General features: G+C 36.0%; 1 long non-coding RNA gene across 1 annotated transcript; it reads right to left on the reverse strand.

The window, feature by feature from the left end:
- Positions 1–7650: 7650 nt before the first annotated feature.
- On the reverse strand, positions 7651–12696 carry LOC132562688 (uncharacterized). The gene is made up of 2 exons (XR_009554774.1): positions 9123–12696; positions 7651–9052 (listed from the first exon to the last, which is right to left on the reverse strand). It is a non-coding gene; the product is annotated as an uncharacterized LOC132562688 (long non-coding RNA).
- Positions 12697–13359: the final 663 nt, after the last annotated feature.

Here is a 13359-nt window from a genome sequence, read left to right on the forward strand (position 1 = left end):
AGATTTACGCCCTGTTATCAGCAGTGGTCCTTTAAGGTTGGCGGAGGAAAGCCGGAATTCCAGGTGAAAAACCAACGACCTGCGGCCAGTACTAGGCGACTGCCTAACGAACCTGCGACCTAAAGGATAGCGATAAAGACGACCGCCGTGGACACTTGTATATCATATTATGGATAAGAACCATATGATCGTTTTAGGTGGTTAGTCTTCCAGTAATTGACATCCATCTATAAATAATCTCGTGATTAGTTTAGTTTGGCTCTGAACAAAGAAACTAAACAAATTATGCTTATTTAAGAATAGTTTGAACGAATGATGGGCTTGCGTCACCGGAAATTGCATTATATAAATATATTTTATTATTATTAAACAAGACGAAACTAACGGCAGCTTGTTTTCTTTATCGTTCCATATAGCAACACATACAACCTAAATTCAAAATAACAAGTTCAAAACCCTCACCGTCAATCTGTAAACTTCGCATATCACGATATCGGAGGTATTTCTTTTGAACGTGTAAGGTTGTCCTTGACTGACCTGTACATTCTCCCGTTTCTACACACAAACAAATAAAGGTCCACTGCCAAAATATTTACAAACCATATCGTGTTTATGTCATATTTCTTGTGACATTTCACAGTACTCCACAGAAAAATGAAACAATTAGGATTTTTTTTTGTTATTGTAATTATTTTTTTAATTTTCAGAATGTATGACCCAGATGCAGGTACATATTAACCCTGTATGTGTCTGTCACTGGTTCTGGAAATAACCCATACATATTTCAGTGTATTTAGCTAAAATTGTATAGTTAGCTTGTAATGGAAAACCTAATCAATGTACTGTAAGCTTAATATCACCCAGAAGGATTCCTCCCTTCCTTAGCCTTTTCTCCTAACAATTTGATCGAATTGATAGCTGAAATGCATTTCGACAGCACTTCTCCTATCCTTAAACCCCACCCCCTCCCCCCATCTCTCACGGCATCAGATAGAAAATGTATGCGGCAGTTAGGTCATTCACGGTGTGAAACTTTTTTTTTTCAAAATGAAGTTTTTTTGGAAATAGTTTCTAAGCGTTTGTGAATTGTTGTATTAATTTAAAATTTTAAATGAGGTGGATTTTAATAATGTCTTTAAACTCACCATGCTTTCTTCAAATGAGGGGTAGATGTTATCAGTAATGACACATTGGTTTAGAGGTGAAAATTATTATGCATAGCACCAAAAGTTCGTTTGTCACTCGTTGACACTGTCACAAGGTAAACACAGACAGCTTTATAAGGAACTTTATCAGCAGACGAAGGATTAAAATGAAATTCAACACACGTGTCAAAACTTCGGAGAAAGCGGCATTCCCCGTGAGAAGCATTGACCTTCATTTCAGTCTCTTGATTTAATTTGATTTGTAGAATTAGAGAAATCACTGCTTTGATGATCTGTGGTATTTATTTGTTTTAAACACTTTTCTGGTGTTTACTGTATATCTACGGTTAATTTATTTATTTGTGTACGGAGACTTTGTATCAGATATTGTAAAAATCTACTCCAAATGTTCGTTGTTTGGCTTTAAAACCTACATTTTAAAATGGACAGAAAGTTTACCTTATTCCAGAACCAGAACAATGGAACACTCTTTTACTTACTAAGCTTCGCGTTGATTGGTTCCATTTAATGACCAATACCATATCATTAAAACAACCAAACACTGTGACATGTTCTCCAGATTGTCCTATTATTATTTTAAAGTGCTCATCAAAAGTGCGGAGGGATGAATTATTAGTAAGTGAGAAAAGACAGAATCCCCAATTCCTGTAGTTTTAATGTCCATAGAACTACCTGTTTCCCAGTGTTATCTGATCAATTAACAGAATGCCCATATTTGTCGTCACATTCGAATGGGAATTCAAATTCCCTAAATCTGTGCAGGTAGAGAAAATTAAAAAAAAAAATACATAAACAAACGAAAAAAAAAAAAAACCAAAAACAACACAAAAAAGCAAACAATTGCAACGCTTTCTTCGCATCGACGTTATTATCCCAAATCTGCAGTCAATATGACGAAAACTTAAAAGTTTATCTAACACAGTGCTGTCATGAACATCGGCAGTTAAGAAGCGTTGTGGAACATAAGTTAATAATGACCAGATACAAAACTTCTCCCTCATCACATCGGCCGCCTCGTTGTGTTATCTGAAGGATAACGATAATAGGAGTATCAGATTCAACATTTAAAAAAAAATGTAACAACTAAAAAATCCCCGACGATAAACTGGTAAATTTCTGTGGCATTTCATAGAGGTGAAATATATTGCGTTACAGTAACGTTGGGGGGTTCAGGAACGGGTACCCTGAGCAGATTTTCAACAAGATATCTCAAATTTCTAGAGTAAGATTGGTGCCTCGATAGATTTGTCAGACATGGTACGTGACAGCATCTAAATCCGACGGTAGCTGTTGAAATAACTTCGTTTCTTTTTTTTTTTTTATCTGAAAGTCAATTTCTCAAGTTGTCTACTAGGTGCTACAAGTCACAGATCTAGAATGAGTAAACGAGAGCAGGTGATTTTTATTCTCAGACAGGCAGGGAGTCGTAGACCTATTTAATTAACTATACTAAAAGAACATTGTGACTGATTTAAAGCTGAAGGACAATTTGTCACCTCGATCATGTTGAGAATATCGGCTGTTATTTAAGGATGTGGTTGATGGGTTCCGTAGATCGAGATCCGGCAGGAGTCAATACGAACCTTACGCTTGACTGCCGGTAGAAAATAGAAAGGAGACGAAAAAGTTCTAATACCTTCAGACAGACACTATCGTGAAGGACAATCTCAGACAAGGTGAATCTTTAGAGCTACATCTGTCTTCACGTGCAGAACACGTGCCATGTTAAACTTCACAAGTTTTATTTTCCCTTTCACTCATCACGAATTACGGTCGCCATGCTGTCAAGTAATACACGCGCTCTTTGTTACGTCTTACTAATGAAGCACGCGGTGTCTGAACTATGCATCGTTAAAGCGGTATCATCAAACTCTTTGTGCTATTCGCGGTCTTTGATCCAAGAAAAGACCATTATTTACTGGTGAAGTAAATAGCCACCCTCCCTACTTACGCAAACGCCATTAAAGACAATGAAAGCAGTGGTTTTCCAAATCTGAGTCAGAGGGACGTGCCGAAAGTTTCGAAGTGTCAAAGAGAATGACACACATTCACCTACTTTGGGGAAAACATTCAAACTTAAATCAGAATCAAAATATAAAAAAATTGAAATGAAATAAAACTGTGATTTGTGTGACAATTGATCATGATGTAACGAACGTCGTTTCTATTTATATGTCACTTACATTGCATTTACAATTAATTAGGCAGCTCGGCCGACACGCGTGTTTCGTAAAAACATTACGTTAGGAGTTGTTAGTCATCGCTCATTCGTCCTAAACCCAAAAGGTCAAGTATTTTTTGTGTTCTCGTTTCTGACGCAGGAACACAAACACAAGCGAGGGTGAATGTCGTGTTTTCGTTTCCTCGCATAAAGGTCGAAGAAGCGAGAAAACAATATTTTCACTCCTTTCCCATCGGTTTTTTCTCGTTCCTTAGCGTCTCTGTCAAGGAAGAGAAGGCACGAAAGTAAACCCGTCTCTTCCTCGTCTTAAACGCGAAGGGGCAAAAATATGAAGGTGATGGGGTAAGGATACGATATCATGGACTGAAACTAATACTGCATCCATTGTGTGGTTTACCCACTTCTTCACGTTTGGAGCGAAGGAGGAAGGGATTTCATCTCAACAGAATATCATCTAAAAGTGCATTTTCAAGAACTGCGTAAATCGACCATAATGTGAAGTATTTGAAACAAACAAGTTTCTATACGCCAGACCGAGGTGTGTGGTAGGAAGACAGGAGCACTCTGGAAATTAGTTACACATGTGGAAGACTTACCAGTAATATGCTTTTCCAATTTGAATCACAATTAAATTGATACCTCTCATACTATGATTGATTGATTCTACAGCTGCGGTCGCCCTGCGGTGCCAGGTAATCACTGTTTGACCCAGACTCATTTCTGAATTCGTATTTTATTTACATCACTTAAAGAAGATAATTTCATTCTCAGTTTTATAATACTCTACGACTGAGTAATTTCCATTGATCTTTAAACAATTTTATTATATGGAATGTAAACATTTTCTTATAAACAACAGTTGTCCAGAGTCACGTCTACTGACATTAAGCAGTTTGTACGTGGATGCCAAGTCGATTGGGCTTCATCCTAGAATTCATCTAATGAGATAGAGTACTGTGTTGCCTCAAGTGTCTAATCGAACACTAATAAGTCAGCGTGCTTGTTATTTATTCGACACTAACATTAATTGTTACCTCACAATGAAAGCAGATGAGACAGAAGAAATAATATCAAGGTCCATATATACATCAGTTATAGGAAGATTCCGACTTAACTGAACTCATGCTGAATTTCGATTAACTATGCTTCAAATGTCAAATAACTATGCAACAGTTGAGTTGAGAAATGGACTTTTGACTTGACATTGACCCTTGACTTAATGGCCTTGACCTTTAATGAATACCCATTCATTACTATGCTTCATTAATAAGTTTTTTTTTGCAGTTAAGCAGACATTTACTATAGTGTTTATTTCTTGTTTGATTCCTAACGCCTTGATTTTGACATCCTCGGTCCCTATCGGCTCCCATCGGCTGTCAAGTTTAGTGCTCTATAATCTGACATAGTTAAATCAAGGACAGTAACTCTGGGAAATCAGAATGGATTTTGACAATAGAGCAGTTGACGTCAAAATGTTTATCTTGTATGATAACGGTCAAACTGTTTTATATCGCAACAAAAACTTACCAATTTCCACATGAGAAAAACACTAACATTGATCATCTATCTCCCAACTGAATTGATAGTTTATTTCGACACCTTTCTTCGCAATGGTAATACAAAATCTGCGTTCAGATATAAAATTTGACCTCGACCTTTGACCGAATAATATCGAGAAATATAAAAACAAAATACGTCATCCTATAAAACTTAAGAAATGATGAAGATCTGGATTTAGGAGACTATCTTTATGTGCGTTCCAAATAAGATATGGAAAAGTTTGGTGGATTTTTCCATTTTGATAGTGTTGACTTTAATACGCATTTACGCAACAGTGTAGAGTTCTTCATTGATAACGGAAACAGTTCGTTAAAAGTGCAGCGAATCATATATGTATTACATAACTAGTAAACAGCTTGTTTACATAGGCCTCAACTTAAATACATGTACACGTGAATTATAAGATACTAAATATGTTAACGAGGAAATTAGCTCACCTGCTGAAAGATAACTAAAATGTATACTTAACTCGTCCGTGATGGGAATGTGTAGCGGCTTTAAGTAGAGAATTAACTTAGGTTTAGTGCGACATGCGATTCGAGTTGCGGCTAAATTAACCTGGTTAGGAAAAAAATTGGAAGGACAGGTAGTTTGTTGGCTGGCTTATGACAGGACAAACGGATTGGTTGTGTTTTGTGTCATAAATGGACCAGTAATAGTGAAAGAAGTGAGATAAGACAATTATTAGATATGTTGGAGGGCTAATGGTGATAGATCTGCGGAACAAATTAATTGTAATGGAGCACGAGGAGTAAATTAGTTGACCGGTGATTGAAGGCTGATCGAAAAAAAGACGATGATGGAAAGACGGTTAGACAACAAATGGACTGTCAGAAGGGTGCTGTGACAAACGGACTGGTGGCAGAAGGGCTGTGAAACAAACGGACTGGTGGCAGAAGGGCTGTGAAACAAATGAACTGGTGACCGAAGGGTTGTGTAACAAACGGACTGGTGACAGAAGGGCTGTGTGACAAACGGACTGGTGACAGAAGGGCTGTGAAACAAACGGACTGGTGACAGAAGGGCTGTGAAACAAACGGACTGGTGACAGAAGGGTTGTTAAACAAACGGACAGGTGACAGAAGGGTTGTGAAACAAACGGACTGGTGACAGAAGGGTTGTGAAACAAACGGACTGGTGACAGAAGGGTTGTGAAACAAACGGACTGGTGACAGAAGGACTGTAAAACAAACGGACTGGTGACAGAAGGGTTGTGAAACAAACGGACTGGTGACAGAAGGGCTGTGAAACAAACGGACTGGTGACAGAAGGGCTGTGAAACAAACGGACTGGTGACAGAAGGGTTGTGTAACAAACGGACTGGTGACAGAAGGACTGTAAAACAAACGGACTGGTGACAGAAGGACTGAAACAAACGGACTGGTGGCAGAAGGACTGAAACAAACGGACTGGTGACAGAAGGGCTGTGATACAAATGGGCTGGTGACAGAAGGACTGTGAAACAAACGGACTGGTGACAGAAGGGTTGTGAAACAAACGGACTGGTGACAGAAGGGTTGTGAAACAAACGGACTGGTGACAGAAGGGCTGTGAAACAAACGGACTGGTGGCAGAAGGACTGTGAAACATGAAACAAACGGACTGGTGACAGAAGGGTTGTTAAACAAACGGACAGGTGACAGAAGGGTTGTGTAACAAACGGACTGGTGACAGAAGGGCTGTGAAACAAACGGACTGGTGACAGAAGGGCTGTGAAACAAACGGACTGGTGACAGAAGGGCTGTGAAACAAACGGACTGGTGACAGAAGGACTGTGAAACAAACGGACTGGTGGCAGAAGGGCTGTGAAACATGAAACAAACGGACTGGTGACAGAAGGGCTGTGAAACAAACGGACTGGTGACAGAAGGGTTGTAAAAAATGAACTGGTGACAGAAGGGTTGTAAAAAACTAACGGACTGGTGACAGAAGGGCTGTGATACAAATGGGCTGGTGAAGGGTTGTTAAACAAACGGACTGGTGACAGAAGGACTGAAACAAACGGACTGGTGACAGAAGGACTGAAACAAACGGGCTGGTGACAGAAGGGCTGTGAAACAAACGGACTGGTGACAGAAGGGTTGTTAAACAAACGGACTTGTGACAGAAGGGCTGTGAAACCAACGGACTGGTGACAGAAAGGCTGTGAAACAAACGAACTGGTGACAGAAGGGTTGTTAAACAAACGGACAGGTGACAGAAGGGTTGTAAAAAACGAACTGGTGACAGAAGGAAAGTGGACAAAGAAAATGTCCGATAACGGTAGGCGACTGGGACAAACTGACTGGTTATGGAAGACTGATGTGATAAAAGCGTTATGGGAGACTGGCGATAGAAAGAAGGATGGATGGACAAACGAACTGTTACCAGAAGGATAATGGGACAATAAATGGACAAGTGATGGAATGCAAATGGACAAATGGACTGTTGATTCAAGATGAATGGTTATGGAAGACTGATGGAACAAGCCGACTGGTATAAAAGGAAGATGGGACAATAACTGGAATAGTGATGGAAGGATGGTGTGATAAATGGACTGGTGATGGAAGGCTGGTGTGATAACTGGACTGATGATGGAAGGCTGGTGTGATAAATGGACTGGTGATGAAAGGCACATGAGAGAAATACATGGACCAGTGATGGTTGAAAATATGACATCTAAACATTGTAGATGGTGATGGCAGTGATATGAATATACTTGAATGAATGATGGTTTATATAAAAGACAACAAAACAGGTATATATAAGTGTCATCATCTATTACAGGTTTGTAACAAAACATTGCCTATATTTAGGTAAAAATATAAAATAAATTTAAAAAGTTTAAATGTACAAAATAAAACATTGACAACAATTTCTAACACAAAGATTTTCTTTCATTCATAACATTCAACAGTCTTCAGTCATCAAAATTACTCACATTTCACTTATTCCATCACTCACTTTGATAAAACAATGATTTAGACAATGTTCTATGTAGTAGCAACATGATACCCTGTCCTAATATTGTTACATCTTGATAGTGTACTACGCGGTGGTGATCAAAATAATAATTATTGTAAAATACAGACAAACATCTACGTGTCTGTAGAAGATATACAGAAACATTCCCTAGTTTTCAGTGTGAAATATTGTAAATATGTTTTGGCATAGATTCCATCTCCCTTACATCATAAAAATCAGAATCAGATCAGGGCAATTTATTTCATATTTCAACCTGTTTGACCTGTTAATTCCCCCTCCCTAATGCATACAGATTCCCGTACAATTTACAAGTGAAGTTTTTATACTCTTCACTGCTTCTGTTCACACTATCCTAATTATGTATGTAAACCAAGGATTTGGTACAGAGAATATGTCCAGTGGAATGTATCCCCAATATACTAGAAGTACTGATTAAGGTAAGGTCAAGGCACATGTCCCTGTTTTATTATCAATCCTAATACATTTTATTTTCCTCAATGAGTTTCTTATCTCTTTTAATATTTTTTTTAAAATAATGAAGTGGCTAATTTGTGAACAGAAAAGCAAATTGTGATTGTAAAATGAGAATGTGATACAGATGCCTTGACTAGATATATGACCACAATCACTCACCCAGATACATTAAATTACCACATGATTACCAACAAATGATCAGGATGTCTATCGCTTTAGTACAGCTGTGTACAAATAGAGATTAATGACACAGGGAACATACACAAACTAGATGCATAAAATTAGTTCTGCCCGAAAGAATCCGTCTCCATACAATCAAATTTTCTGCTTTACACAATAACAGATATTGATTGCTATGTTGAATATATGACAAATACCTGCTCACAGGGGCAGATAACCCTGTATTAAGAGAAGTTGGAATGGTAGCCTTGACCTTTGGCAAGCAAACATAAACTGGTTGAGATTCTGAAGAAAATGAGGATATCCAAGATTAACCTTGTAGATAGATTACAGGTACCTATAGTAAACAGATTTACCTTGTAGAGAGATTACAGGTACCTATAGTAAACATAGATTTACCTTGTAGAGAGATTACAGGTACCTATAGTAAACAGAGATTTACCTTGTAGAGAGATTACAGGTACCTATAGTAAACAGATTTACCTTGTAGAGAGATTACAGGTACCTATAGAAAACAGAGATTTACCTTGTAGAGAGATTACAGGTACCAGGATTTACTTGTAGAGAGATTACAGGTATAGAAAACAGAGATTTACCTTGTAGAGAGATTACAGGTACCTATAGTAAACAGATTTACCTTGTAGAGAGATTACAGGTACCTATAGTAAACAGATTTACCTTGTAGAGAGATTACAGGTACCTATAGTAAACAGAGATTTACCTTGTAGAGAGATTACAGGTACCAATAGTAAACAGATTTACCTTGTAGAGAGATTACAGGTACCTATAGAAAACAGAGATTTACCTTGTAGAGAGATTACAGGTACCTATAGTAAACAGAGATTTACCTTGTAGAGAGATTACAGGTACCTATAGTAAACAGAGATTTACCTTGTAGATAGATTACAGGTACCTATAGTAAACATAGATTTACCTTGTAGAGAGATTACAGGTACCTGTAGAAAACAGAGATTTACCTTGTAGAGAGATTACAGGTACCTGTAGAAAACAGAGATTTACCTTGTAGAGAGATTACAGGTACCTGTAGAAAACAGAGATTTACCTTGTAGAGAGATTACAGGTACCTGTAGAAAACAGAGATTTACCTTGTAGAGAGATTACAGGTACCTGTAGAAAACAGAGATTTACCTTGTAGAGAGATTACAGGTACCTGTAGAAAACAGAGATTTACCTTGTAGAGAGATTACAGGTACCTGTAGAAAACAGAGATTTACCTTGTAGAGAGATTACAGGTACCTATAGTAAACATAGATTTACCTTGTAGAGAGATTACAGGTACCTATAGAAAACAGAGATTTACCTTGTAGAGAGATTACAGGTACCTATAGAAAACAGAGATTTACCTTGTAGAGAGATTACAGGTACCTATAGTAAACATAGATTTACCTTGTAGAGAGATTACAGGTATTTATAGTAAACATAGATTTACCTTGTAGAGAGATTACAGGTACCTATAGTAAACAGAGATTTACCTTGTAGAGAGATTACAGGTACCTATAGTAAACATAGATTTACCTTGTAGAGAGATTACAGTTACCTGTAGTAAACATAGATTTACCTTGTAGAGACATTACAGGTACCTATAGAAAACAGAGATTTACCTTGTAGAGAGATTACAGGTACCTATAGTAAACATAGATTTACCTTGTAGAGAGATTACAGGTACCTATAGTAAACATAGATTTACCTTGTAGAGAGATTACAGGTACCTATAGTAAACATAGATTTACCTTGTAGAGAGATTACAGGTACCTATAGTAAACATAGATTTACCTTGTAGAGAGATTACAGGTACCTATAGTAAACATAGATTTACCTTGTAGAGAGATTACAGGTACCTATAGTAAACATAGATTTACCTGTAGAGAGATTACAGGTACCTATAGTAAACATAGATTTACCTTGTAGAGAGATTACAGGTACCTATAGTAAACAGAGATTTACCTTGTAGAGAGATTACAGGTATTTATGATAAACATAGATTTACCTTGTAGAGAGATTACAGGTACCTATAGTAAACATAGATTTACCTTGTAGAGAGATTACAGGTACCTATAGTAAACAGCCATATACAGAAACTGCATCTTTAAATAAATATAGTGTAGACAAATTGACTAGTAAATGATTTTGAATGAAGATATTTTTCAGAAATACAAATTCTAATGTTATACAGACATTTAAGTAATTGAAATTAAAGAATTCAACCCTTGAATTAAAACAGGTGAAAATAGCACGAAATCCTAACTTGAGCAAAGACAGATAGGTAAGCATGATTCCCTTTGCTATAGCCAATCTGTGGGTTGGAGTTGAAATCAAGATACTATCAGGCCCTTGTGGTGCTGACAGCCCAAATCAGATCACCAGTTTTAAATCTAGTAAATATCAGGCAACAGAGAAATTCCGAGTGCATTTTTATAGATTTGCATTTCCTTACTTGGTTACCTGTGTTCACACAGTAAAATGTTGGCCATCATGAAACAGCAGACAGATTAATGGATTTTGGACATAAAAAGATGACAAATTTTTGCATGTAATGTATCTACTGAGACATATATGCATCTAACATGTACTTATAAGCTGACATAGAATAAATTGAATTATGATTTAAACACCATTACATGTATACAATTACTCACCCCCCAGTATATATATAAAGGATTATGATACTGTTTAAAAATTACATCTTTTTACATCATAAAATAAATATCAAAACAACAAACATTTACTACAAAAAAGAAATCATGGACGATCATGGACAACATTAATATCATAAACAAGCAAACAACAAAACAAGACCTTAGTTTGATCAGTAAAGTGCTGAAGCATAATTTCCTATTATAGAACAAGATTACAGTAACCAATTACATTATAGGTACGAACTTAACTCTGTCTTCACTATAGACATAAGATAGCTTCATACATATTCCAAACCCAAGTCAATATATATATATACATCTTATTCATATGACTGTTGGGTTGATATGTTTAAAACAAAAATCAGCTTACAGGCAAAAATGGTGAAACTTGGATTTATAATCCTTCCATGAATGGATACGTGGATGGGAGGGTCAATTTGTGTAATACTAAATTCTAGAATGTCGAGGGAAAAAAAACAAAACAACATACATGTATATTGTCCGCTGGAGAGAAATACTGTTTTTATGACATTACTCAATGTAAGAAAATGATCAGTCCCAGCTTATAAGTTAATAGATGGTTGACACAAGCTGTATGATCCGAAATATGATCAAAGCATATCGTGCACACAACCTTCCACTTTTCACGATGTACTTTACAGTTATGATTAACTGGAATTTGAGTATTTGAAACAGCAAAGTTATGGGAGTAGAAGTAGAGATCAAAACATTTCCAAGTCTTAACTCAATATTTATACAAAATCAAACACTCTTCTCTGTATATGTAACTCTATAAAGAATTGGCAAGAATTACAATCAATCAGAACTTATTTGAGTATACCCCAGTACATAAGGATTGAAATGTTCTATTTTAACTTGATGATAATGACACATTGTTGTTTATCATTGTTCAGCACCTTACAATAATTGATTGATAATGTAAATGTATATGGTAAGTGACATCCAATATATCCTGACTAATGTTTAAGTATATTGCGTAGATAAAGTTTATTCTGATCATTCATTATTGTTAAGTAAATATTAAGTTTACATAATAATTTGATCAAATCCATTTCTGAAGTGATATCATGTAGAAAAAAATTTCACCGGGTACAACACCTTTGTTAACTCAACAGTCGTGATAACATGCTGACCTTTAACTTCTTGTAGCTCAATATGTTTACTACACAAATAAAGGGTATCGTTCATTAATATGAATTTTTAAATACAGGTATTTCTAAAATTAACTTACCTCTATTTGGTTTTTACAGGAAAAAAAATGACTGAATTAAATGTACTGATACACTGACATCTAGCATTTCACAATTTTCACAAGTAAAAGTGATGAAAATTAAACCCACTCATATCTACCTAATCTATTTATCATATCTAACAGTCATTAAAGTTGATATGTTGCATCTTTGATTTGGTTAAAAATGTAGCCAATCACAGCTTGTAACTAGAAGCGATGATAAATTGCACGGAAGATCCTACATTTGAGCACTATTGTTTAATTAAGATAAAAATTTCAATTAAGACATACAATGGATTTCTGAAATGTGAAAAGACATTAAACAAAAACGACAATTTTACAGACACTGAAATAAATATTACAAAAACTTGCGATCAATATATACATATATATGTCAAATACTTGTGATGAATCTTTCAAACATATACCGTATAACAATGAAAACAAGTGATTCAGAATATGTTTATCTGGCTGTAAAAGACAGATATATATCAAGTTATCTCCCCTTTATCTCATACTTCAAATATTTACATATTATAAATGGTGTGATACCACAACACTTGAGACTTGACACCCATCTTTCCTGTGATATTAGCCATAAAAGGTAGCATCTATTACTTAAAGAACATACTGCCAATTTGTTTATCAATCCTGTATGTAGTAATAAATGTATTGTAACATTTTTTAACATTGAATAGAGTATTGTTTAGATTAAATAGCCCAATCCTCTCCTTTCTCTTTCTATAGCATCAAGGCCCATAGATGTTCATAATAGAATCAAGATTACTCAGACTTGCTCCTATTATTACTTTATGATATAACTTCAATAGAGATGTTTTTATGACACATAAACTTCAGAATTCACCATGTATTACACATTAATTGTTTTGAAAATATGACAGTGTGAAGATTAAAACATAAACA

The sequence above is a fragment of the Ylistrum balloti genome, unplaced genomic scaffold (assembly GCF_031769215.1).
Source record: "Ylistrum balloti isolate Yb309-2 unplaced genomic scaffold, AGI_CSIRO_Ybal_v1 Utg371490, whole genome shotgun sequence".
NCBI lineage: Eukaryota > Metazoa > Mollusca > Bivalvia > Pectinida > Pectinidae > Ylistrum > Ylistrum balloti.